Below are 24450 nucleotides of genomic sequence, written 5' to 3' on the forward strand. Positions count from 1 at the left end.
CATCATTAATTTTCCTAAACGCTTAAGTAAATGCTTTATCAATACTAATGTTGGTGAGCAGGCGAGCCCTTTGTTTACATCATAGCAACAACATAAAACTTATAATTGGAACTTTTGGTTAGAAAACACAACTACAAATAATAAGACATACATACAAATTGTGATCCACAAACCACATATTGTCCAAACAAAGTGGGGATGGCTCCATTTCAGGAAAAGCTTTTGTTTGTAGCCTGCCGTGCTCTCTTAGATTCTGGAAGCTGTTCTCCATAAAATGTGTGGCACAGATAAACGTTAATGCTATAATATTCAGGAATAGTGTTTAAAATTAGTTTGTTAGCCTTAAAAAGATCAAACAAATGTAATTTGGAAACAGGGTGGGAAAAATAGCGTCTCTTTGACACAGCAATAACACTATCTTCTCTAATGCCTCAGCCCCCCTTTTTGCGTATTCCATGGGCGGATATTATTTATACGAGTAACTGACTTCACAAGATCTGGTTGTAGTTCAAACGAGACGTTTATTGTAGTTCTTGGAAAGTGGATTTTATTTAATAAAATGTCTCCCTTTGGAGTGGACTTTGTAACCTTGCAGATGTTCGTCCAGCAGTTCATCCAGTTCGTCCATATGCTCGAACAGCAACATCACACACTAGCTAAAGTTGGACAAATAAATAGGACGCCTTTAAAGTCGACATGAATTGCCAATCAGCCATTTTACTTCCCTAATTTGAGGTACTCCTAATTATAATTATATTTTCATGATTTTTATTATTATTTTGGAATCATGCTATCATGATAATAAGACTAAGAAGAATGTTTGTTAGGTATGGAATTAGAACTTTGAGTTTATGTTGCCTTCAGATGATGATGATGAATGAATTCTGTTTGATAAATAATGCCACTATCCATGCCCGTCGCTCCTCCTTTGACAGATTCTCCATGACAAGCTCCAGCCCACTCCTCCATATCGCTCATCTGCTTCTCCCAGCTGCTGCTTATTAAAGAAATAAGCCACAAGAGACCATGTGTTACAGTGATTTACAGTAACAGTACAGTTACCATGGTAAAAATCAATGTAACACACAGAATCTCGTGGCTTATTGCTTTCATAAAACAGCACCAGTGATACTTTATTTAATTAATTACTTTAATTTACCACTTTAACCCCCGGTTTCACAGACAAGTTTTAACTGAAAGCAACTTGCACTGATACATCTTAAAATATGTCAGTGCCATTGTTTTGTCTTGAGACGCACATCAGTATGATTTTTTCTAAGACATATTTATAAAAGCTATTTATATTGACCTATGGTCTATTCCTGGCTTAACATAGACCATGTCTGTGAAACCACGCCTAATTCTAATATTAAAGGTGCCCTAGAATGAAAAATTGAATTAACCTTGCCATAGTGAAATAATAAGAGTTCAGTACATGGACATCACATACTGTGAGTCTCGAACACCATTGCCTCCTACTTCTTATGTTAATCTCGTAAATCAAAAACACCACGGAAAAATAAGTGCCCAACTTATTTTAACATAAACCCAACCATGAAGCAAGCGTTGGGGATCATTTATATGCACGCCCCCTACATTTGCATCTGTCCAAACATGTGCAATGTCAGGCGGAACTGATGCAGCCGAATCATCGGGACTTTAGGTAAGGACACTTGAGGATAGCAAAAACGGCTCTCATGACACGTCATGTTCAGGCTGTGCAGGGGACGTGAGGGCTTTTTCATATGTCAACAGTCACGGTTAAGGTTTATTATAATCGGATACCACAACAATTTATTTAAAAATCGTTTGTTTGTTCGGCCCATCTCAAGCAAGCTTCGCACAGCGTCTTAAAGGGGCGGTGAAATGCTGTTTCATGCACACTGAGCTTTTTACACTGTTAAAGACTTGGATTCCCATCCTAAATATAGACAAAGTTTCAAAAACTAATGTTGGACGTTTGATGGAGTATTTCTGTGTCAAAAATACTCCTTCCGGTTTCTCACAAGTTTCGGAGAGTTTTTTTCGAGTATGGGTCGGCTTGACGTTAGTAGAAGGGAAGGTCCTTGTATGGGCCGTACGGCTCTTCTCCCGGTAGGGTGCGCGCGCGCGTGACAAGAGCGAGAGAGGAAACACTCTCTCAGGTGCAGATCCAGTCGTCCGTGAACACTTATGTTGCGCACCGCGCTCCACTTTATTCCTATGGGTGACGTCGAGCGACTTCAACACTTCAGCACAGCATTCCGGGAAGGCAGCGCTGCATTTGAACCGATTTGAACGCAGAAATGACGGGAAGCTTCACAACATTGCTTCGGTCCTGCTTTGGAAGCAGCCGGTGAGTAAAACGGCTTCAAATGTCTCTGCTATTGGCTACCGTCGCATGAGTAAACATCAGTAAACGACACGATCCCGTGCTTCGTCATTCAAATGTGCTAACGGACTCCATTGCTGTTCTCTGTATAACGTTGCACTAGTCTGATGTGCAAAACCGTTTTGCTTGCTTCTGCTAAGGTTTAGTCGCCGCATACAATAGTCCATAAACCGAATCATGTCCTCATAAACTGCGAGTAAAGACACACAAATGTTGACAGGCCCCTAAATACAGTACATACCACAGAGACGGACGTCCTGATGTTGCCGTTTCTCCTGTTCAATTTATTTCTGCCTCAGATTTGATTCTGGATCATTATCTGTATTAGCTGAGATAGCCATGGGTTTCTCCACGCTTAAGGACGTCACCGCTTTGTTCGCGATCGTCATTCTTTAGCTCCGCCCACACGATACGCCTCCAGCCGCTCGGTTTTTTCCGGAAAGACTCGGTACAGCCTATATTACTTTTATAAATATAATAAAACTAAAGACTTTTCGGAGATATGAAGGATGCAATACTACTCTATAGGTACTCAAGATTGACATGAGATTGACTGAAACTGAGTGTTTCACCCCCCCTTTAAACTGAAGAAAAGGGCAACTATATTCCTGCAAGCAGTAAGTAGCCTAGTGATTTATCCACTTATTGACTAGCTGTTTAAACAATTTCTGATTAAATTGAAAGTTTCTTAGAGAGACAGCATTGTCTAGATGATGCAAGATGCTAGTACAGTAACAATAGGAAACTACAAGTACCATACCAAACTAAATAGTGTGTCTAATGACAAAGGTTAATATTATTTTGTATTACAAAATACAACTGTAGATACTTTGCTTAGATCGTTCACTCGATCTTTCTAGCAAACGTCACCTTTTCCATCATATAAGTTAAAACAATAGTCATTTGACAAGGCTATTGTAATAAATGAAAGAGCTTGCGTGCATATGGTTGCCAGATTGAACATGTTTAGGGAACATGAATCAACTTTTCTGTGATTTTTTTTTTTTTTTTTTTTTTCACAGAAAAGCTCTGTTTGGGGGATTTAATTACTAAAATCTGGCAAACACGCGAGCTCTTTCTCGTGCGAGGATGATCTGAAAACACCAACAAACAAGTAAGCTGCATTTTATCAATCTCATTTGAGATGTGCAGCTTAAAGTTTCATTTAGTCGGTCTGTGTTCTGTCAGAGCGGTCAGGACTCACGAGCCGCTTCACTGAACTGCTGTGAGCGGTGAGTTGCTGAAATAAGCCAATCAGAGCAGAGCTCAACATTAATATTCACAACAGAGCATTACATCCTAGGGACAATTTATAGGGTTGTAAATGGACCTGTAAAATTGTATGTGGAAAAATGTTTACCCTTAAATAAGCCACATACCCTCTATGTAGATATCAGAGAACAATTTAACATATTGTTTTAAATCATCTGTTTATGTTCACATTAATAGAATGTGCAGTCAGAGGTTTATCTGCATGTGCAATGACTGATCCGATCTGAATTCAGAGTCAGAACAATCCGTGAACAATTTGAAGATGTAACGTGTGTTATCCCTTGTGCGCCGTTGTGCTAGTTTGGTCTGACTGCAGGATCAGCGCAGACAGAATGCCGTGCCGCTCGTGTGAGTTCATTAGGTGCCCGGGAAACTGAAGGAGGCTCCGGAGAGAGCCGCGGGAACTTATTCACTGTCTTAAGACTCAATCCTAATCACCTCACTATAGCGTGACTGACAGCAACGCTCTTCAACGTGATTGAAAGTATCGATTGCTCCATCGCTCACTTGCGCTTGCTCTGTAGCCGCGTATGGGATGCACAATCACAGGCCTCGCTTTCAAAAAAAAGATCTCTTCATCTGCCCTAATCATCCAATCAATAATTAGTGTCGGAACAGCGGCGCTCTGGCAGGGTTCAGTTAGGCTGCTCCACTTCACACCTAATTTCTTCATCTCCGTCTTTCTCTGACCACCGGGGAAGGAATATGCTGAGTCAACTTGACTCTGTCGAGTTGTAAACGCTGTAACACAGTTGACATTGAGATTCACAGACCCCTCGGCGCGAGTGTGTGCGTGCGTCCTGCCGTGAAACGTCGGCACTATTGCTGTCACCTTCAGGAATGGCAGAGAGCCAGCGTGTGCTGGTGAAGAGAGCTGCTGTCCGCCTCATGGACATGCAGAAATTGTTCATCTATAATATCAGTCTGTGCTCAGATCTTATTTTCAGTGTATTCAGTTGTGTTTAAGTACAGCATTAATAGTACTGCAGTGATTTAGACACCTTAGGAACTGCATTGCAACATCCTGGCCACAAGAAGGTAAGCACATGCCAAAGCGTTAAAACACTCAGAACACCATAGCTTTCGGTTGCTAACACCATTGGTTGCTAACACCATAGCAACACCCTAGCCACAAGCAGGTAAGCACACAGAAAAGTGTTAAAACACTCAGAATGATTTAACAATTGCATAGCAACACCCTGGCAACCACCCAGAATAGCCTACAGTAGTAACCACACTGAAAAGTGTTAAAAACCTCAGAGCACCTTTGCAATTGCATAGCAAGGCAACAACCATATAAGTACATACCAAAGTGTTAAAACACTCAGAACACCTCGGCGATGGCATAGCAGTGCCCTGGCAACTACTAAATAACTGCATAGCCAAGTGTTAAAACTAGTTTTGGGCCGTTATCGTCATTAACGTGCTGCGTTAACGTGAGACTCTTATCGGGCGATTAAAAAAAATGTATACCTAGCCAAATTGCACTTTGGGGGGCAAGAACGGGTCTTCGAACCTGTGTGTATGCCTACTGTGAAATTACCACATACCGCCTAAACGCACTTTTTTTTTTTTGTCATTCCGATTGAAAGATTCAGTGGACTGTTTACATGAGACATTATCTAAACCGATCTGGGGTTTACGTGTTCTTGGGGTTTACCATAGACCGCTGACTTTCAGTCGGAATCATTTTGTGACATGTTCGGACATTTTGTCTGGCGCATCAGAAATGTCGAACCTTGTCCTCTCAAGCAGCTGGAATGAGATACAACTCTCAACGGCCACCAGGACTTATACGGTTTTATAAAAGCTATTTATTTGTTGTAAAGTGTAATAATCATCTCAGAACAATAAATTAATAAAGTAATAGTACCTTGGACAAACACTGTCAAGATGAGAGGGTTTAGCCAGACTATGTCTATGTCATTATTCCAGCATTATCTTCATAACTTCTTATGAAATAAAAAGTTTACCCCTTAGAAAAATTGGTCTTGTCAACATTATAGGCTGGTGTGAGCAGCGCACACTCTTCAGTAGTGAAGGCGCTCGCTGTATATCACGTCACATCAACGCACAATCAAAAGTAATCAGGTCGTTTACATGGTGACATTTTTCGTTTGATCGGTTTATGAAAAGGTTTACCCCACCCCTCTCAAACCGATAACAATTTCATTCAGTTTGGGCATTTTTATTCCGATTGAGGTGTTTATATGGAGCGTTTTCATTCGGATTGGACTTTTAAACTGGTTACAGTGCTCCCTGAAAATGCACTTAATATTTAGGCAGCACACATATTCTGAATGCCTCCGGCAGAATTCAGATGAGCCATTTTAATCTAGATTAATCTAGATTAATTTTTTTTAAAATCTATGCCCACGTCTAGTTAAAACACTCAACACTTTAGAAACAGCATAGCAGCATCCTGACAACAACATATATCAACTACAAAGCCAAGTGTTTAAACACTCAGAACACCATAGGAACTGCATAGCAACTCCATTGCAACCACCCAGAACAACCTACAGAAGTAGCCGCACAGCAAAGTGTTAAAACACTCAACACCTTAGTAACAGCATAGCAGCACCCTGACAACAACATAGCAACGTTAAAAAACTCAGAACAACCTGGTAACAACCAGGTAAGCACATAGCAAGGCATAAAAAAATACCCAGAATCCTTTAACAACTGCATAGCAACATCCAGACTAACCTACAATAGTAACCATACAGCAATGTGTTAAAACACTCAGTACATTTTAGCAACAGCATAGCAACACCCTGCCAATAACCAGATACGCACATTTCAAATTGTTAAAACACTCAGCACCTTAGAAACAGCATAGCAGCACCCTGACAACAACATAGCAACTACATAGGCAAGTGCTGAAACACTTAAAACACCATAGGAACTGCATAGCAACTCCATGGCAACCACCCAGAATAACCTACAGTAGTAGCCGCACAGCAAAGTGTTAAAAAACTCAGAACGTCTGTGCAATTGCATAGCAATACCCTGGTAAGAACCAGATAAGCACACAACAAAGCATTAAAACACCCAGAATGCTTTAACAACTGCATAGCAACACCCTGGTAACTAGGGTTGTGCGATATTGAAAAAAAATGCGATGTGCGATATCTTGTTAAATAATGCGATATTCGATATGTGATACGATATTGCAATTAGTGTGTAAAATCTATTTAAATTATATTTTAAAAAATATTTTAAACCTGAGAATGAAACCATTTGTGTTTCACATTCGTCCTGGGAAAAGAAAGCATCGCTACAACATCTAAAAGTGACCAGCAGTGTTTTAGCAAACATTTATGTCACAAATCGTTTCTGTGTGTGTTTGTCAGATAGCACGAGACTCCAAGTTATTGTTTTGCCCAAATTATTGTGTTTAATGACTATTTTTAACGTCAAACAAGTCTAATTAGTAACAGTCGTGTGCCCAGTCTATTCTCTGCTCTATGCGTCGACCTAAAACTTACACTTTTCACAATGTTGAAGTAGCCTATTAAAATCATTCAGATATTGCGCACCGTTGCGATATGTATATTGCGATATGTACATTTGCCATATTTTGATAATTTCGATATATTGCACAGCCCTACTGGCAGCCATCCAGAATAACCTACAGTAGTAACCACATAGCAAAGTGTTAAAACACTCAGGAAGTGATCTCTTGTGTGCAGGCAGTGATGGCGCCGGGACGGCTGATGCATATAGTGTTGTATTTGAGGTAAAAAAAATTTTATAAATACTCTGTTCGGTTTCTCACACTAACAGACTGTTTCGTGTCTTAAGACATCAATGTATCGGCACAAGGCGCTGTGTTTAATATGGATTCGTATGTCTGTGTGTTTTTTACTCTCATAGAAAACACCCCAGTGGCATGCATTATACGAGCAATAGTTGGAGTTAAAAATCGTCCTTTTTATTCTTCTGAAGAAGAAAACACACCTACATCTTGGATGCCCTGGAGGTAAGCAGATAAACATCAAATTTTCATTTTTGGGTGAACTATCACTTTAAAAACCACTATCACTGTGGTTGCAACCACATAGCAACACCCTGGCAACTACCTGGAATAACCTAGTAATCGCACAGCAAAGTGTCAGAGAGTTTCTTGTTCTAGTGTGATGCTGCTTACAGCCGTGTGGATGGAAGAAGTTTGCACGTGATTTAACACTGAAATCATGAATAAACATTTTCCCTTTCATGTAGGAGAATCAGGAATAGGAGAATATATGTATTCTGAATCAGGACTGCTTTTAGATAAAGCTGAGATTTGTTGTATTCTTGGCTTATATATATATATATATTGCTAGTATTTTTGCTAGTTACTTATTGTCTCAAAACAGAAGTCTGATTATCTTTGAAAGATTTTATGCCAATAACCTGACCCTTTTTTTTGGCAAAAGCAGTGCTTCAGCACATCAGTGAGCGCTCTCATCTCATATCACAAACTGCTGATCTGCTCTGGGAATTAAGCATCAAAACAGTCTGGGAATAAGAGCCTCAAACAGTGTCCAAAGTGTCTTTGCGGTTCTTCAAGTGTGTGTTGTGTGCATTAGTGAAATCAGAGGATTTGATTACCGTGTGTGTGTTATAGTGGAGCGGAGTGAAGAAGCCTGTAGCAAGCTGTTTTGTTGCAGCTTTGGCGCTCTGGTTGCCTGCAGGCAAGACCTCTGTGAGCAGAATGAGTGAAGCAAAGTCCCTGCAGGCAAACAGACAGAGAGACAGAGATGGAGAGATGGATGAAGAAATGCTCATGTTTGCACACCCTTCACTGACCGCTGCCTGTTTTCCTTTCTCTTACAAAACTGGTCAGGAAAAACTATCAGGTCATTGTTTAATCATGTCCATTTTATGGAATAATTTACCCAAATCATTATGTGATTATTTACTCACCCGTATCGTTTCTAATACAGTCTGGTCATTTTGTCTAAAGGATCTTTTTGCAGCTCTTTTTCATGCAACAATAGTTCATATAGTCATTTTGTCAAACAAAAAGAACCACAAATTTTGTCAAATACATAAGAATTAAGGAGGAATGTATAATATTCAGCTCAACTCATGGGAGAATCTCTCAAAAACAAGTTCAGGTCTCATTTCACCCCAAAGTCAAAAAGAAAATAAATAAAATAATAAAAATATTAAATTCTTGTTATTTAGAAAAATAATACGAGAGGTTTTTTAGAGATTCTTCCATGAGCTAAATATAAATGTAAGGTCTGTTTATGACAATATGCTGTTTGGTTTCAATTATTTTGTGAGATGCTCTAAGTCAAATCTTCTCTCCTCCTCATGGAGGTTTCTGTCTGTCTTGCATCAGAAGTACAGTGAGCTCACCGGTAACTGCATTACAGTTCTGACCCAGAGCCTCCAGCAGCCATCGGCTAATTGGTGCAGGTCTGAGGCCGGGTCACCCAATAATTAACCAAAATTGGTTGTAGCTTTAAAAACCTTTCTATATATAAATTCCCACATACAGGGAGAGAAATCTGTTGATGTGTGGCAAAAAGTTTTAGTGACAAAAGTTACATGCCATCATTTTTTTAAATTTGTTAATATTTATACTTAAATTATGGTATTTAATATTTATAATATTTATAATTACACTTTATTCTGATAGTCCACTATAGATATTCCATCTATAATAACTTGGCAACTAACTTATTCTGCTAACTCTAACCTAACTAAAACTCTAATGAGAGTTAGTTGACATGGTTGCAAATTAATAAGTTACTTGACATGTAGACTGTAAAAAATTAGGCAGCTGCTTTTTCCACTAAGTGTAAATAACATTTTCTTAGCAAGATGTCAATGTCAGCTTTATTTATATAGCACCATTCAAACAACACACGTTGACCAATGTGCTTTACAGCATCTATATATAAAAGAAATAAAAACAATGGTAATGACAATACACATATTAATAATCATAATAAAAATATTCTCTATCTCTATGTATTAATATCTATTTCAACACTAGGGATACGCCATGGAAAACAAGTGTGTCTTAAGTTATATTTTAAAATTTTTTAAGGAATCAGCATCCTTGACATTTATAAGCTATTCCAAAGTCTGGGTGCTACTGCCGCAAATGCACGATCCCCTTTCCGGCTTAATTTAGTCCTTGGAATTTTAAGTAAATTTTGAGTTGTTGATCTCAGTGTTCTTCCTGATTGATGATTAATTTACAAGTCTGATAAATAAGATGGTGCAAGGCCATGCAGAGATTTGTATACAAGTAGAAGTAATTTAAAATCAATTCTGTATTGTACTGGGAGCCAATGTAAAGAGACTAGCGACGGAGTGATGTGTTCATGTTTTTTAATATTCATTAATAATCTCGCAGCAGAATTTTGGACCTTCTGCAGCCGTGCAATAGAGGCTTGACTAATTCCTTTATATAAAGAATTACAGTAGTCCAGTCTTGAAGATATAAGGACGTGGATTGCAATTTCGAGACTCTTAAATGTCAGGCAAGATTTCATCTTTGCCAAATTTCTCAAGTTTGTTTAAATTCATAGAGCTATCAATAAAAACGGCCAAGTTTTCCACACGTTCTTTAACGTTCATTGACAGCGAGCCAAAATTCAACTCTACTGCACCCTTAGATCCTCTGGGACTGAACACTACAACCTCTGTCTTGCTTTCATTCAGATTTATAGTGGATGTCGCCTTTGGCTTGGCTTGCTCAGTTGGGGACACCAAAATTATGATCAAAGTTATTCAATTAATTATACAAATAAAATGTATGAATTAGGTTTTAATTAATTCTATAAACTATAATACAGATCTGCCAACATTGTCGATATATGATAAATTAAAATTAAGTTGTTAACATCACTGTTTTCTCCAGAACGACTGCACAGCCAAATCTAATTTTGTTGCACTATGTTTGACACTGTGAAGCTGCTTTGACACAATCGTGATTGTAAAAGCGCTATATAAATAAAGTTGATTGATTGATTGATATAAAAAATTAGAGGCCAGCCATGTTTTAATATCAGAAAGACATGACATCAAGGATTGTAGACTGTTTCTATTATTATTCTATTATTATTACTTATTATTCTATTAAGATATTGAAACTAAGTGCAAACAGCTGTAGATGCTATTTACAAAGTGAAAATAGTGATCTATTCTATTTACACCATGTAACAGTAATTATTTGAAATATGTGTAAATAGTAGTTTGATTATATTTTTTACTTTTTGACATACATACTATTTGCACCTCAGTGTTGTTCTACATAAACAGGATGCAATAATAACAATGTAAATTATTACATTTGTTACAATTATTAAATGGATGCCGCCTTAATTACAATAAAAGCCCCCAATAACCCTACCCAATAAATGCTTTTATTATTATGAAACATTTTGTTAGGTACTTTATTTTCATTTTTAGAACATTTTCTTAATTTTTATTGAAAGTAAATGCCTTTCTGATGTGATAGGTGATGGGAAAAGAGAGAAGAGCGAGCTCTGCAAAAGGCGGATTTGAAACTGTGTTGATCGAGTCAAAACCATAGACTTTTAAAAAATGTGGACGTGCTGTAGTGTCTGTGACGTCACCCAAGCAGTTCTGAAGTGTAAAGTAGGGTCGATAACTAAAAATGGGCAAAGAGACGGGACGTGGGCGGAGCTGAGGTGACGCGATGACTAACAGACAGCAGACAAACGGCAATCCACCCATCACTTAAAGAGGCCACGCCCTTTATTATGCGGAACTTTAAGGTTTTATATAATGTAAACGAGTGAGTTATAAAAAATTCACCCCCCTCTTAGTCACAGTCATGAAGGGCAAAATTAGCCGTAGAGACCAAAACCACAATTTGTACCAGGCAGCGAACATGTTTTTTTTCTGCTGTAAAGTTAGGCATTTTAACATTAACAATGAGAGTCTGCTCCCTTCTGGAGCCTGTCCCTAGCGGAACCAAGATCTTATGCCACTGAAAATGTTGAAATAGGCCTGTTATTTAAATCTTGTTTTTCCCAAAACAGGCATTGTTAGGCGGAGCAAGTTCGAAAAGCACTTGCCAACAAGGCACCCTATTTGCACTTGGTGTAAACTCCGAAAAAAATTATATGATCAATAATCATGTTTTTACTTTGCTTTAACTCATCAAACTAAGTTACGCAATTTGTATAAGATTCAACTCATTTGAGTAACTTATAGTTAAATGTCTAATGTGGACAATTGAAATTAAGTGTTACCATGTTTACAATTTATAATATTGGACTATATACAGTTTTCTGTGGTATCAACGTTACTATAAGGAACAGTTTCTTTGGTTTTACTGACATTGACATTTGACAACACTGTAAACCCTAATGTTGTCTTTACTTAAACAAATCAAGTAATCTTGACTTAATATTACTAGTTTGGTCCAGAAACTCAAAAATATAAGTTAGTATAACTTATTAACCTACAAAATACATAAACTTAAGATTTCAAGTTGAATGAACTCAAAATCATAATTAATTAAAATAGCTCACTCTGGTCTTGCTTTGGTGTGATTGGCCATGCAAGGAGTTCTGTCTGGCAGCAAGAACTAATTCACTGATTGGAGGACATTTACAAAATGCGGTTCTTTTCGCCTCGGTGCTTGTTGCTGATTTAAATTAAGATGGAAACTTTTTTATTGTTTGCCATCTTAAAATCGGTAAGGAAACATTTGTAATTTACTAAACATAATAATTAAATGTGAACTTACTTATAACTAACCAGACTGACTTTATTTCTGTTTTAATGAAAATAATAGTTTTGTCACCATGATGGAGATAAGTGTTTGCTTTAGTTGGGCTCTTGACCCTTGACTGTGTAATATTAATAGTTCTCTGGCTGCTTTGTGTTTGTGAGAGGAACAAAAATTTGTGAAGGAACAAAAAGTCAAGAGAAAATATCATCAAGTAATGTTGTTTATTCAGTGTTGATGATAACATCATGTATTGGCAGAATACTTGATCTCAAGCAGAGTCTGGTTGTCAATGCAGTTATTAATAGTTTTGAAATATTAATACAAATAGCCATGAGATTCTTTACTCTTGTGGTAATTGAACAAATTTTTTTTTTTTTAAATTGCACAAAATGTTTAAATCTATGGCATTGGTTAGACATGCACAGACATTAAGAATCTGTGTATGAATCTCTACGATGGTGACTGTCAAAAAACAACAAAACAAACAACAAATTCAGATAAACAGATCAACTCTAAACATAAAACAAGCTACAAAAACATCAGACCAAAACAGAAAGAGTAAAAGCAAATGGTAAGAATCAAAGAAAATTTGTCACAATTCAGATGTATAATTTATTCATGCCGCAATGCATGTTGAAGTTTTGATTGGTTGTACCCAGCATGGTATACTGAACTTCTGATGTACCCAGTTTGGTGAACTTAACAATTTAAGTACAGTGAACGTGAGCACCAAGTTAAGTGAACTTAAATATACAAGTTTTGGGAGACTCCATTACTCAATTGAATTGAGGGAACGAGTTTACTCAAATGAATTGAGTTCAATCAACTTATTAGGGTTTACAGTGAACCTCAGTGCAGCAGATGATCAAAAAACATGATGGTATGTGCTCTCTAAAATACAACAAAACCACATCATCTGCTGAATTCTGGGTTTGTGTGGTCTGAAAAGAACATTGGGATCTGTGCGCAATTCACTGGGTTAGGATTCTGCTCGTCTGTTTCTGCAGGATGACCCTTGCATGCATTCAGCATTCGAGTTCTTTCAGAAAAGAAGTTGCGAACACGTTATTTTGATGGTCCACTTTAGACATTCTACTAACTATTTTGCAACTACACCATTAGTATTAGTGGACTGCCTGCTTAATATCTTTATCAAGCTTAATATTTTTATTTTGATACTCCCCACCAGAAAATAAACAAATAATTCAGTTAAATTTACAGTAAAAAAACGAACAAACTGGCAGCTGCCAGAACTTTACTGTAAAAAAATACGCTAGCAACATTTTAGGTTTTACAGATTTAAGTTAAATTTACAGTAAATATTCACATTTCATTAATTTAAATGATGTTAAACATTATTAATAATGTTAATATTATTAACTTATTAATTGCCAGCATTGGCAGTATAACATCTAAAGACTTTTGCATATACAGTTTTAAGAATGTAGAAATCTTCTGCTGGAGTAACACTATGCATTAAAGACCTTTTAATACCAAAATGAAAAAGACTAATAAATGTCTAAAACTATTAAAATAGCTAATAAAATAAATTGGTAGCACTTTATTTTACACTTCTGTTTTGCATGTACATAATAGTCCTGAACCTAATTGGTTGCACTTTATTTCAAGGTTTCGTTGTTACAGTGTAATTATAGGGTTAGGGTTTGGGTTTGGTTTAGGGTTAGTTGCATGTAATTATGCATCATTTACTGTTATTACTATGGTAAGTGCAAGTAACATGAAACAAGGACACTAAAATAAAGTTTTACCACCCTAATCTTAACCAATGTAGTTACCTTACAGTACTTTATTGGTACAATGTAAGTAAACTGAAAGTGCACAATCTGCACATATCGTAAAACAAAAGTGCAACCATTAAATTTGCCCTTTGTGTATAGATGCATTTAATTCATTCAGCAAGTTTTACACATTAGTGAAACACTCATACTCATTTTATGTCCCGTCACAGTGACTTTTAATCACACAGAACAGGATACAAATTATTTCAATGCATTGCATAATGTGATGGTTTTATTTAATTTCATTTAAATATGGCACCTCAAACATTTGCATGCATTAAAAGGATTGATGTCTATATTGATTTTGTACCTTTTGTACATCTAAATGCATGAACAAAAAGTATGTTAGTATGTATAAGCACACTTTACGTATAAATACTTATGAGATCCCGTTGGTAAAGTACACATTTTCCATTAGATGAAAGTTTTCTTTTTTAATGTTTACATATCTCTTAAACACAGAGTGGACAAACCCGCTCTCGCCGCCTATGATTCTGACACATTTGCATTCAGAATGGCCGTTTGCGATTTGCCAAAAATGAATATTCAGGTGCTGTTTAGCACATCTCCACAGAAGTATATTTTGAGGATGTATTTACTTGAGAGAAAATGGACATCAATTTGCAAAAATAGAGCCCATTTTCCAACTCTTCTCTTCCAGTCACAGAGTCTCTAGCTGTGAAGTGTTGTTCTTTTAACCTCCCTTCATGCGCCAAAGTAGCTCAATTTGCTAAGGGCCTGTTGGAGAAGAAGCGTACTACAGAAACAATCGCTTACATAATGTTGAAGTGTAGCTCTCTGTAGACACTCCACTGGAGCCCACAGAACGCACATTCCCACCGGCTCCTCTACGCTGAGGAATCGCTCACCTCGTCCTGTAAACGAGTCCGAGATAATGTACAGTCAGCCGGTCATTATCACTAAATAAATGCTGACTGGCTGATCTGTATCATCCTGAAGAGCTTTATTTTGTGATAATGAACGTCTGACTGCACATTATCCTACTTATTACATGGCGACGGGACAAATAAATAAGTGGGGTGAGAAGAAAGACAGAATGGAGTAAGATTACAGAATATGTTATGAAATAATATGAAGTTTGTCTGCATGGGTTGTCTGGGTTTATAGTTAATTATTTTGTGTAGTGATCATCAGTATACACATTTTTTTGCGTGACCTGATGAACCAATGGAAATCAATTATTAAAGAGTATTGTGTACTAGTATGCGCACATAAAAAAGTGAGGTAAAATTACTTTTGGCAAGAAACAAACTGCATCATCACATTCATCAAGTTTAAAATATCAGTTGCTGATATAATTTACATCAGCAAGCATCTGTCAGGATGGATATTGTGGCAAGGGGGGCGTGGTTCAGCGAGGTCTGCAGCGGGAGAGAGGGCCACGGGACGAGCGGTAAGTGAGTGGGTTGGACGCAGATTAATAACACCTGTCTCTTGTTCTAGTAATGAGCGCGGAGACGGGATAAAACACCAGCGGAACCGGAGACCGAGAAGAGAGAGAGTCGGACTGTTGGTGCGAGACACTGAGTTTACCGGAAGCCGGAAGTGCGTGACCCGGAAGTGATACAGAGACTGAGCGATATATGAGAAAACAGACACACGAAGAAGTGTGCACGTTTGTGTTTGAGTTAAGAATAAAAAGCATCAACAGTCCTGCCGACCCCCGTGTCCTCTTCCTTCCTTACCTTATCGAACTTGTTACAGATATATAGTAAATTAAATATATTTTCAACTTTGGTGTGTGTGTGTGTGTGTGTGTGTGTGTGTGTGTGTGTGTGTGTGTGTGTGTGTGTGTGTGTGTGTGTGTGTGTGTGTGTGTGTGTGTGTGTGTGTGTGTGTAAGGAATAATTGATAAAGGAATCGCTTAATTAATAGAAAAATAATGCACCTCGTGTGTGGATTATTGTCAGTAATTCAACAGCCCGGAGTCAGTTATTCTGCTAATACTACATCTATGCATTTACAGTTGTCACACCTCAAAACAATGTTCAGATGGTGATTTCAAGACATTAGTCAGGTTTTTGTTCTTTAAAACGCTCTTGTGTGCAGGACTAATTTCTCACTTCTTACTTCTCCCAAGCCTCCGTTGTTAATTCCAAAATGTCATTGAGCCATTGATAGCAGTCTATGCAGTTATTAATGCAGTGAGTTATGAGAGAGAGAGAGAGAGAGAGAGAGAGAGAGAGAGTGAGAGAGATTAAGCATGTGTAAATTACCTGAGTCTGCGATTCTCCACAGTGTTTTTTTATTTTATTTGTGTAAATTTATCTACTCCTAAAACAGTGCCATTATTGCCTCGCTGGTGAGAAATGTCATTAATGTTGACAAATGTAGCTTAAGTTGTTAAACTGTTTTACTGAAAAAAAATCACCAAAAAAGCGCTGAAAACACATTTCTGTGTGTGTGTTTGAGTGGAAGAGAGAGCGAGAGATGTGCTTTCCATACATAATTAAACTTAATTTTGAGAAAAACTTGGGAAAAACATGGAAATAAGGTGTAGTTTTTATCCGATTCTGTACTATATTAATTTGCTTGGCCAGTGTCAATGTGGGTTTTGGTTCTTTTGCTGTTGTCGGCTAGCCTAGAAATCTAGACGCACACTAGCGGCAGCAAATCTATTCTGCTGCGAGTGTCGTCTAGCAACTCTCAATACCCTTCTGAGCTGTAAACGCCAAACTCTGGTTGGGCCAAGCACATCGCTAAAAGAGTCGGTGGGCAGGGCTAAACATAATGACGGCGAGTTGCGTTTGTGTGGTTCTAGTAAACACAGAAACTGGCGAACGGCGGTCTTTCGAATCCGCTTTGACCGCGACTCTGGAAGACTTGGAGTTAAGCTTTTCTCTGAGAAAAGAACAAAGAACGGCACTGAAGTCATTCTTAAAAAGGGAAGATGTGTTCGGAGTTTTGCCGACCGGATACGGTGAAAGTTAAATCTGTCAACGAGCTCTGCTTCACCTTCGTTGCTCTGGTTGGTTGTAGCGCTATCCTATCGCGTGCAGAGGGAGTTTGAAAGACAACCGTTTATCCCGCCCCTCAGATTGAGCTGTCAATGGTGAGTTTCCAGACCAAACATCTTGATGTGGCTAGTTGTTGGATGTAAGGACCTTTGAAATAACTGAAATCATTTGGCGTAGTGATAGGGAACTGTAATGTGGTCAAGACCTGACTGGAACTACTTTAGCCGCACGATTCCCTGAAAATAACTGCACACCTTAGAACATTCATCAACCAATCAGATTCAAGCATTCAACAGCCTCGTAGTATAATATAAGTTGTAGAGAAATGGGCTGATAGATTTCTAAGTTACTGTCAGACTCTGCTTATGAGTAACTATTTCTCAGACTACCGTTTTATTTAAGATGAACCAAAATAAATATGTATAATCAGTGGGCTTCTCCAGTATTATCAGAGAATAATGGTGAAAAGCACATGCATGTTTTTGTGTATTCGGAATATGTTGATTAACATAATCGGAAGATGGTGTGCATGTAAACATGGTCACTGAGTAATTATAATTCCAGTATCTTTCTCGTTTTCCATCTCTGCCAGCAGACAGGTGCTCGGTTCAAATCAAACATATCAGTCTTGTTTAATTGGAGAGAGAGAGAGAGAGAGAGAGAGAGAGAGAGAGAGAGAGAGAGAGAGAGAGAGAGAGAGAGAGAGAGAGAGAGAGAGAGAGAGAGAGAGCGCAGAAGGAGCGCCTGCAGTCCGATGCGTGTGAATTGAGTTTGGTTTTGGTTGAGGGGATCTGAGTTAAGGTGCTTTCATATTACTGTGCATGACAAACAATGAGCAGGGGAACCAATTAGTCTGTTGAGCTGAGAAAAAAACTCACGTCTAGTAAATCCCAGCAGATCTGTTATGATTCATATCCAGGAAGCATTTAGCTGACTATTTCTTTGTTTGCCAATGGCTTAATTATGGAACCACTGTAGCGTTGTGTCTCCCCGGAGGGCGACTTGTTGGAGAAGAGCCAAGTGCATTTTTTAATGCACCAAGTGTGTTTAGATGGCAAGTGTGAGACTGTGTGTGTGCGTGTGTGTGTGTGTGTGTGTGTGTGTGTGTGTGTGTGTGTGTGTGTACTGCTGACAGTTTCTAGGGAAAAGCACAATGCTATTGACAGAATCAGTGTGTGAGTGTAGTACTTTGCCTAAAGACATAAAGTAGGGGTGGATGATATGAACTCATTTTATCACATTAATCGTGTGTTTCACAATATAGTCATTTTACAAAATGCATCATTTGGTAAGGTCTACAAATGAATCCTGATTTTAATTTAGTTGTATTATTCAAAACAGCTTGATATTATGTCAGGCTTAAAAACTACCCTTAAAGAAAAAGTATAGTGGCTGTACAGCGATGGCATTGCTTGGAACTAAAAATGTGCTAATTTGGTAAATGTCCAAAAAAAAAATAATGCAGTGCAATGCAATAAACATTCCTCAAAAAGCCTGATGGATCATATTTGATCTTCACATTTTTAACATGATTTAAAAATATATATAAGTAAACATAAGTTGCTTCAGTTCAGTGTGTTCATCTCAAAATATTATCAATAATATAAAAGTTACTCTTATATTTACTTTATAAAAATCAGTAAAGATTTCATAGCAACAAAAAAAAGCAAAAGGTTTTCATGCAAACTTTTAATTATGCTGATAATTTAGAGGCTTTGGAAATGTATTTCAGATTTGAGCTTCAAGGTCCAAAAAATGTAAGGTTGGACTTAAAGGACAACTCTGGTGAGAAATGAACCTAGGGGTAATTAACAGATGGTTACAGAGTAGATCGTTCTCTGGGATGCGTTTTCATGAAAATCGAATGTAAAGAGTTTTATCTTTAACAACAGATTAGCTTATAACGCTAGTCTGTGGGGCACAGAGTAGTGAAATTAAATCGCTACTTAATACCACTAAAAAGGCTAAAAATAGCCTCACACTAACACAGCAGCATGATGAGGGTCCCTACATGCAAACCGAAGCATTGAGAACTTTGTAAGAGTACAAACAGTTTAATAAGAAGACACTTTATAGACATAGTGGATTACGCGTTCACGGACAGGCGCCATCTTGGAAAACAGTCTCAAATCATCGAGCCACGAGCGCTCTGCTAAGTGATGAACTGTGACTTGGAATCTCATATGGTCTGTTGTTTCCGGAAGAAAACACTGAACACAACAGAGAAAATAAATAAATAAAATTAAAAATGTAAAAATTACATTTCACAAACTTAATTCCTATCGACCAGCTCACTTAGAACAGCGCTCGTAGATTGATTCATCGAGACTGTTTTTCGAGATGGTGCCTGTCCGTGAACGCGTAAGGCACTATGTTTATAACCATAGACATCATATAGATAGACGCCCTATCGAGCGCTACTGCCTATTGGCACGGTCGAGCCGTGGAGCCGCCATCTTGAACCGGTCGCCAGCTCCACTCAGTGTAACTTGTTTGCCAGGTGCAGTGAGCTGTCAGCGCATTTAATTAATCACATCTCACTGAATACATAACCGATTTTAACGCGTTTTTTCTTGCTGCAAAGGTCATTAATGTAGCTATGATACAGGACACATGGTTCAGCGTATATTAATATTCTTAAGCCATATTCGGATGGTAATTGTTTCTCGTGGGGTCGTAAGGTATTTTTCGGATGCATTTTAAAGATCTAAAGCCTACACTTTTATTACTAAAATGCTGGAAAGTATTTACAAGAATAATCTTTCATCACCGCTTAAAAGAGAAAGAGAAAAAAAAACACTTAAACATTTGAAATGAGCCGTTATTTCTGCTCATTTTTAAAATTACTTTTTTTTTTAAAGACATTTAAATGAAATAATGTCTTATTATTAAATATGATTTTTTAAATTATTTTTATTCCAAGCATATGACATTTTTACAGCAGACAATAATTTGAATTACCACGTGAGCAGTGTTTCCCAGGTGCGGAGGATCACTCGCTCCTCCACCGGGAATAAATCGCCATCCGAATAGACTAGTTTTATCACTGAGGTGGCATGCAAATGTATTTTACAGACGTCCACATGAGAAACAATTACCGTCCGAATAGGGCTATAGTGGGCTTAACAGTTACATAATATTCTGATATAAGATATAAAGTGTCCAGACGTCCAAAATCAAAATATGTGATATAGGATATACGGGGATTTATAAAACCACACAATATATATATGATAAAGAAGCAGAAACAGAGAGTTGAAGTAAAATAAGATATTTTAATAAGTTGAAACAATTTATAATGATTTGTGACTCATATCTCTCTCTCTCTCTCTCTCTCTCACATACACACACACACACACACACACACTAAATATATAATATTCCGATAAAGTTCCGGCATCAGCCTTTGTGATTGTGATTGTTCTGTTCGCCTTCATCTGCAACACAACGACAGTTATTATGCCCGGTCAGCAATGCATGTATTAACTTCAGATTGGATTGTGTTGGTACTAATAGGCACATAATGTTACCAAACGCTAAAAGTAAGTTTCGTGCATCTAACAAGTGCTTTCTAACATCTTTTTGATCTGAATAGTAACTTAAGTTATGTGGAAAACACTTGAGTTGAGGGAGATACATAGCTTAGCTAACATTAGCTAGCTACGATTTCAGTACAGTACTATCAAAGATCCTTGCTCCTTCTCAATTATCTGGATTTAAGGACAAAATACAACCAATAGTACGATGGCAAAGTTAAATCTTACTTGTGAAAAGTAATCCCGCAAACCCTACCTGCGATGGTTCGCCGATTAGAACAGGAAAATGCTGCACAGTGCTCTGGCATCTTAACTGCTGCTATGCAACGAAACTAGGAGTACGACCGGTTCAAAATGGCCGCCGCAAATCTCGGCGCCCAGCAGCCAATAGGGCGTCTACCTATATGATGTCTATGTTTATAACGTATCTTCTTATTAAACTGTTTGTACTCTTACAAAGTTCTCAATGCTTCGGTTTGCATGTAGGGACCCTCATTATGCTACCGTGTTAGTGTGAGGCTATTTTGAGCCTTGTTAGTGGTATTAACTAGCGATTTAATTTTACCACCCTGTGTCTACCCTGTGCCCCATAGACTAGCGTTATAAGCTAATCTGTTTTTAGAGATAAAACTCTTTACATTCGATTTTCAAGAAAACGCATCCCAGAGAACGATCTACTCGGTAACCATCTGTTAATTACCCCTAGGTTCATTTCTCACCGGAGTTGTCCTTTAAAGGGTTAGTTCACCCCAAAATGAAACTGATGTCATTAATGACTCTCCCTAATGTCGTTCCACACCCGTAAGACCTCCGTTCATCTTCAGACACAGTTTAAGATATTTTATATTTTAGTCCCAGAGCATATGCAGTCTATGCACACTGTACTGTCCATGTCCAGAAAGGGAATAAAAACATCATCAAAGTAGTCCATATGTGACATCAGTTGATGACATCATCATTCCTCCATAAAGATTCAAACAGTTCATGAATCAGTGAATCGATCAATGATTTGGGTCGCCAATGTCACGTGATTTCAGCAGTTTGGCGCGATCCGAACTGCTGAAATCACGTGACATTGGCGACCCAAATCATTGATCGATTCACTGATTCATGAACTGTTTGAATCTTTTTGAAGGAATGTGGAAGAGAAGACAATGCTGAATAAAGTCGTAGTTTTTGTTATTTTTGGACCAAAATGTATTTTTTTTATGCTTCAAGAGATTCTAATTAACCCACTGATGTCTCATATGGACTACTTTGATGATGTTTTTATTCACTTTCTGGACATGGACAGTATAGTGTGTATACACTTAGATACGCTCTATTACTAAATATAAAATATCTTAAACTGTGTTCTGAAGATGAACAGAGGCCTTAAGGGGTGAGGAACGACATTAGGGAAAGTCATTAATGACATCAATTTAATTTTTGGGTGAACTAACCCTTTAATTTCATCCATCAGGAATTGATTGGATGGTGAAAAGTGGGTGTAAGTAAAGCCAGCCAGAATAAAGGAGGTTAATACACATTATAGAATTCATAGAAATTAATGGACATTTCGTACGCAGAGCAATTTAAAATTTAGAATAATATGCAGATAAATATAGTACCATAGTTATGTTGTTATACTGTTATGAATGTCTTGGCAATATAAATATCTTCTTGAAAGGGGGCCGGGAGCAGCAGCTCATTTGCATTTAAAGAGACACACACAAAAACACAGCGTTTTTGCTCACTCTCAAATAGTGACCATTTTAGCATGCTACAAAAATTTTGAGTTAAAACTTCACATACACACTCTGGGGACATCAGAGACATCTTGTAAAAAGTGTCATTATAGGACCCGTCAAAATATTCCGTTTTGATATACACTATGTGTGTTTGCAGAAGTCAAATGGCTGTTTTTCAGTATGAATGCTTCTAATAGGAGGGACTTTATTTACTTGTCAGACCCAGTATGTCCACAAAACACTGATTTTGTCATGTAATGTGTGTGATGTGTTTTTTCTGTGTATTCTCTGAGGTTGATGAGGGTCTCGCATTAGTCTGGTCTCACTTTGCAAACGCTCTCTTTTATCCAGCAGTCAAACAATGGCAGCGCAGAGTGGAACAACAAAGTCAACGAGAGTGGAATGTCGTTTGACTTCATTCATCCCTCGCGCTCTCTTGTTCCTTTTCTCTGCTTTGTACCTGTGAATCATACAAATATGTTCCTTTTTTCCATTCTTTATTTGTGTTCTTTATCAGAGTTGAGTATGCTTTGTGTGTGTGTGTGTGTGTGTGTGTGTGTGTGTGTGGGCTTTGATAGCGGATCCGTTAGCTTCCCCCTCAGGCAAGACGCCGGTGTTTCTGAGCAGGTACAGGCCAGATCCTTACACACACACACACAGAGACACACACACTCATTGTCATGTTCTTTCTGTGCTAAATGCCCCCTGGCTCTACCCAGCACACAATATGATCATTGAGCTTCACAATGGCTCTGACAGTGCTGCTTTTACAGTGTTGGCAGATACCCATTTCCAGAGAAGAAAAGTAACACTTGCTCTCTGTCTATGAATACAGGCTGGATCTGAATCCTCTGAATTTGTGTTATCTTTCTGTTCGTTTCCATTGGAAGAGACTGAAAGGGTGAAGTGTATGTGCTGGATTCAATGTTTTAAGGAATTCTCTTCTAAATCCCCCCACAATCCACTAAAAACCTGTTCACACTAAGGACGATAACTATAAAGATAACAATAAAGAAAATCGTTCTTAGTATTAAAGAATAGCAGAGTTCAAACCGCAGCTATAATGATAATGAAAACAATGTCGTTGGAATCTCTTTTAGAACGATTTGATCCAGCCGATGAACAATGAAAACACTGACAGCCAATCAGAATCCATCCTGCTGTAATGAGCTCGAGTATTTAAAGTGACAGACAAGCACACGCTTTAAACTAAACAGAACGATATCATCCGATGGTGTGGATGCGAATATATAGTTTATAGTTATCGTTCTTGGTGTGAACAGGCCTTAAGACTTTTATATTTTCGCATTTTGCAAATGTATCTTTATTTAGATTTAAAATGGAAGTGTGTAACTTCTGAACATCTAGTGGAACCAAACATAATTGCACAACTAATTCAAACAGTTTTTTGCTAGTTTCAGCCTGAAGCAGTTATTATTTTCACGTCCAGCGTCACGTTGTTCAAATAGCAAATGCACTCGCGCCATCTGTTCGCCCATAGGCGTGGTGGTCTGAAAAAGAGGTGTGTTAAGGTTTTAGAGCAGGTTTTTGTTGGTCAATGGCGCAGTCATTTTCATAATAGCAACATTCCAACAATGCGCCTGAACACATCTGGTTTTCAGAACATAGTATGTTTTGTGTTATTTAAAGTGTGTTGGGGTGCTTTCACATCTCTAGTTCGGTTCATTTGGTCCGAACCAAGGGCAAACAATTATCCATTGTTGCATTTTTCAGCTTTTTTGGTTCCTTTTAACACCACACTGATTGCTTTGGTCCGAACCAGTTGAAACGAACCAAAACACAGGCACGTGACAACATCCACATCACTCATTGGCCATGGCGTATTTCCTAAACTGCTTTTCGATTGGTCAGAATTTACGTGTGGAAAAATTCCAACAGAATTGGCAAAGCCAGCAAACTATAATAACACTATGGAGAGACGACTGCGCTGGCCAGTTTTGTCCCTGGCCATAATCTACTACACTGTGTGTATTTACCACAGTATGCAAACAATACATTTCTATAATGAAGCGCGGATGCAACGTGAA

At 38.0% G+C, this 24450-nt stretch overlaps 1 protein-coding gene across 1 annotated transcript in view; it reads left to right on the forward strand.

The window, feature by feature from the left end:
- fign (fidgetin) overlaps positions 1–24450 on the forward strand; it is a 226150-nt gene that overhangs the window by 97453 nt on the left and 104247 nt on the right. The window contains exon 2 of the mRNA XM_067444579.1: positions 7523–7628. The gene's annotated coding sequence lies outside the window, so the exon portion shown is untranslated. The remainder of the gene's footprint in view (positions 1–7522; positions 7629–24450) is intronic.

Source organism: Pseudorasbora parva, chromosome 5 (genome assembly GCF_024679245.1).
Source record: "Pseudorasbora parva isolate DD20220531a chromosome 5, ASM2467924v1, whole genome shotgun sequence".
NCBI lineage: Eukaryota > Metazoa > Chordata > Actinopteri > Cypriniformes > Gobionidae > Pseudorasbora > Pseudorasbora parva.